We start from the raw sequence: 4,434 nt of genomic DNA on the forward strand, positions 1-4,434 counted from the left end.
GATACAAAAAAGCCCGCAGTAAGGCTAAAAAGGTGATTGAATACACTTGTCGTTATACTCATTCACTGCAGGTAAAGTCCTTCGAAGGTTTGCTTCGATGGGGGGAAGTCCGTAGCTGTCGAAAAACACGGCAGACCCGTCGTAGATTTTCAGGTAGAGCACCCAGTGCTGCCCGCGCTTTCTTCGCTCTTTGGTATTGATGATTAAATAGCCGGGCTTGCGTAAAACGAAGGCTTCGTCGGAAGCGCAAATGCCTCTCAGCATGGAGGAAGCGAGGGGGTTCAGGGACACGAGTTCCAAGATGTCGCTCTCGTACATCTTTTCTTATGGGAAGGTGACCGTACGGTCCTTGTCGACGCACTTGAGCTTGGGACACTCGGAAATCAAGAGGACGGTGACCGCGTGTGGAAGGGCTTTAGCGAAGCGTAATTGCAGGCGAACGTTTCCTTTTCGCCACTCGTTCAAATGCGAAGGAGAAGAACACTTGTCCACGTCCAAGTTGAAGTAGAGAAGGAACCCGTTCGTTTTAAATCGCTCGTAGCTATACTTGAAATGTTTCTCACCCAGTTCTTGCAAGAAGTTAAAGTAGGGAATTTTGACGAGGTCGTTCTGAAAGTCGTACTCGGCTCGCACTTGCTGACCGTCCACGGAGAGCATCGAATGAGACAGGTCGTAATGGCGGAATTTGTAGGGGTTCGATTAGATGTCGCCGAGAAAGTCGGACGTGGCGAGCAGGGCGACGCATAATTTGGAAGGTACCCTTTCGGGGTAAACGTTTTCAAAGTGAGCGTCCAAGCTCCCGGCACTCAAGCTCCGCACCTTGGTTTCCAATCCGCGTAACACGTAGATGGCGGGCGTGGTCTGAAGCCGCCGCTCGTATTCCAGAAACAGGGAAGGTGCCAGCGTCACCTTTTTCAAGTGTAACGCCATTTCCTTAATGTCCACCTCGCAATTGTACGTTTTCTTGGCGTTGGTGACCGATATGAGTTTAACTTCGTCGTTGTTTAACAGGAAAACGACGCGAATTTCGACGGCAGGTACCATCAGACGCAGCTGTTGAAACAGGTCGGTATTGATCTGACCGAGCAGGTTAAAGTATTTTCTACCCTTCGTCGCTTCGTAACGTTGTTTCGGACCGCGAGACGAGACGTCGTAATCGTTCTTTAAATGTTCGTCGTCCTCGACATAGAGTCCAGCCGCGTGCACTGTTTCTTGAGCCATGGGCGTGGAATGAAGCACGACGTCCAAAATACTCCTGTACGCGTACAACTCGTTGGAACTGACGAGCTTGTTCGCATAAACGGTGACCGTCTTAAACATGCCGCTCAACAGGTGGATTATTGGGAAAACGACATCTTTCATCCACACACATCATCGTCCATTTCTTCCCCGTCGTCGCGAACAATGCGCACGGTCAAAGACACGAAACTGCCGTAGAGATCCAAGTGTGCCCTTTGCAAATTTTGAATAGAAAATTCGATCACGGAATTATTTACCCCGTTGACCGGATAAAAGAGTTGGTACGAAGTATCTTCCACGCCGTCTTGAATGGAAGGGGGTTTGAATATCATCACGTGACTCGTAAGACAATGCGGTGACTGTTGCGTCTGTATTTTTGCTTTCGTTGACGTCATGATGGACGGAGCGCGCACAGCGGATGTGTGACCTTCACGGCGTACCAAAGATATCTGCAGGGGCGTCTTGTGTCGGCGCGTTTTGTTGTCTTTTGCGGCGTTTCTTTCCATTGTTGTTGTTTCCAGAGCCCTCCATGGAATCCAGCATGTCTCTCCCCATTGCTATGGCCGTCTTTTTTACTGCGCGCGATATTCCTTCGCCATCGGCCAAATTCCGCGCCAAGCGCTTCAACGTTCTCTTGGCGATCGGTTTTATTTGCTGCCAGATGGGAACGATAAACTTGGGTATGTTGCTCAACACACCACCCCCTCGTTGGAAAAGGGGTCCAGTGTACACGGGAATTATTTTGGGGGAATTACGGTACATATTTGAAATGCAACGTTCGATTGGTTCTGCCTTTGAACCGCAACGGCAAACGTCTTCCCGTTTCGTCCGCGAGAACGATCGTCACTGAGGGAATTTCGAATTCAGGCAGGTTAAAATACTGGATGTTATCTTACGTGTAGGTGACGACGTGCTTGTCTTTCTCGTAATAAAAGGGTATTATTTTTAATATCGGTTTTTTCCCGCTCCCCACGTACGTGGGTTCCACGATATCCGTGTAGACGATTATGTTGTGAAACAGGGGTTGTAGGAGTACCTCGACGGAGCTCGTGGCATCCTCCCCCGTGAATACGGTACGCGATTCGAAGCCCAAAAGCACTGCAAGGTACTCGGAAAGTCTTAGGGTGGAGGTGCCCTCGGAAAGCCGAATTTTACATTTCTGTTCGGTTTCGTCGAAGCTGAAGCGCGCGCGTTCGCCTACGCGCTGGTTAATCGCATCCAGAAGTGCTGGCGGCGTCGCATAATAGCCGGGAGGCAGATGTACTTGCAAAGATCGAGGAATTTTCGTCTTGATCGTGAAAGAAAATTGGCGCGCTACGGGGAGAGAGACGCGTAGCGTTTCTCCGTGTCGACGGCTGTGAGATGTAGCAGCTTGACAAAGGGTTCCGGTACGTGCAACCCTTTCGGAGTTTTCAGAGAGTAGACGTTATCCGCGAATTCTAGCGAGGCGTCCAGCTTGTGCGTCTGGAAATACTTGTTGAGTGTGTTCCGTAGGGACGTGGTTTCCGAATTCAGAGTGACGTCGCCGAAAGCGACGGGTGCGACGTGCTCTAATAAGATGGAGGTGGCTTCGCGTTCGGTCAGTTTGGGAGGCTTCACCGCACGACCTGCTTCGCGGGACGCTAGCGAGGCGTCGAGTGCCTGTGCGAGTCGAGGGTCCAATTCCACGGCTTTCACGTCCACGGGTAAGACGAAGTCGTATCGCGATTTATTGTACGCGAAAGAAACGTTAAATTCCGAAAGGGCTTTTCCCAAATCCCTCTCGAGACCCGAGGTGACACGAAAAGTTCTGCCGGCTTCCACCGTGTCCTCGAAAGAAACCTCGATTTTCGCATCTTGCCTTTCATACCCGATATTTAAAAAATCGTTACTTATGCTGAGATCCATCAGACCGACTTTATACCGATTCGAGAGCTGAAGCGGACTATCGAAAGCTACCGTGAAGGCGTTGAGTTTATTCGAGGGAAACTGATCCATGCTGGCGTTCGAGAGCAGGTGGACGTACATGTCGGACGTCATTTCCCAATCTTGACCACGTCACTGCTCAGAACCCAACTGTCGTGTTCTTTGTCGTAACCGAACCAGCGAACCAAGGAGAAGCTCTGACCATTCACTTGCTTCTTTCTCAGCACTTTCGTTACTGGCCAAGGCTGATTGGCGTCTCGGGTTACGACGAGTACCTACTCCGGGTAGAAAGATCCGTCCACTTCCTTACCCCGGTAATCTTCCAGGTGCATGACAGGAGGGGAGGTGTCTCTCAGGCGGGAGACGGTGAAAATCTGAGGCGACCAACTCCCTTCCGAGCTCTTATGAAAACTTTTTCTGTGTAGTAGGACCCTCACTTTATCCCCCACTTTGAGCTTCTTTTTCACGGAGGGTACGACGGGCTTCCCATTTATCTTATTGAACAGCTCCAATTCGTTTTCGGGTGTGACTTCGGACGGGCTGAGGCCCAAAGTCCTGTGTTTGGTGTTGTTGGAGTCGCGCACGATCTTGGGAAGCGCGGAAACGAAGTGGTATTTTCCGGTTACTCTAAAATAGCGGAATATTCTGTCGCGTAAAGTGCGTATCACGCATTCAGCCTGCGATGCTTTGATTACTGGAGAGAAGGTGGAATACATGTGTACCTTCTTTCGTGAGAGATACTCCTTGACGGTCTTGTTGTAGAATTCCCCTCCTCTGTCGCAAAAGATGCGTGTAGGTACGTTACCTCCCCGAAAAAGTCTTATCATGGCCCTTTTCATTTCGGCGGGGCGCTTCGTCTTTAGCGGGATGGTGCGCAGAAAGCGGGAGAGGGAATCGATTGCCACGAGAATGTAGCGGTAGCCACCGTTGAATCTCTTGTATTTTGAAAAGTCGGCGAGGTCCATTTGCCACACGTCGTTGATCTTGAGCGTGATGATGCGTCTCCTATTAAACTTTCTTCTGACCGGATGGTGGAGCGTGTAGGCATCCAGCTTTCTGAGAATGGCAAGAGCCTTCTTTTTGCTCAAGTGACGGGCTTTTCTATAGCGGTCCACACCCCCCAAACCACCCGCTGGCTTTTCATATCCCTCCATAAGTCGTCCACGCAATGGAGGCCTGCTGCTGCTGCTGCTGCTGCTGTTGAGGCTCGCGAGATTTGGGCAGAGAAATCAGACGCAATAGTTTCGAGACTTTGGGGAACCAGGAAGGTTTCTTTCCCGTCTTACGTTG

This window comes from Ornithodoros turicata, chromosome 1, assembly GCF_037126465.1.
Source record: "Ornithodoros turicata isolate Travis chromosome 1, ASM3712646v1, whole genome shotgun sequence".
Taxonomy (NCBI): Eukaryota; Metazoa; Arthropoda; class Arachnida; order Ixodida; family Argasidae; genus Ornithodoros; species Ornithodoros turicata.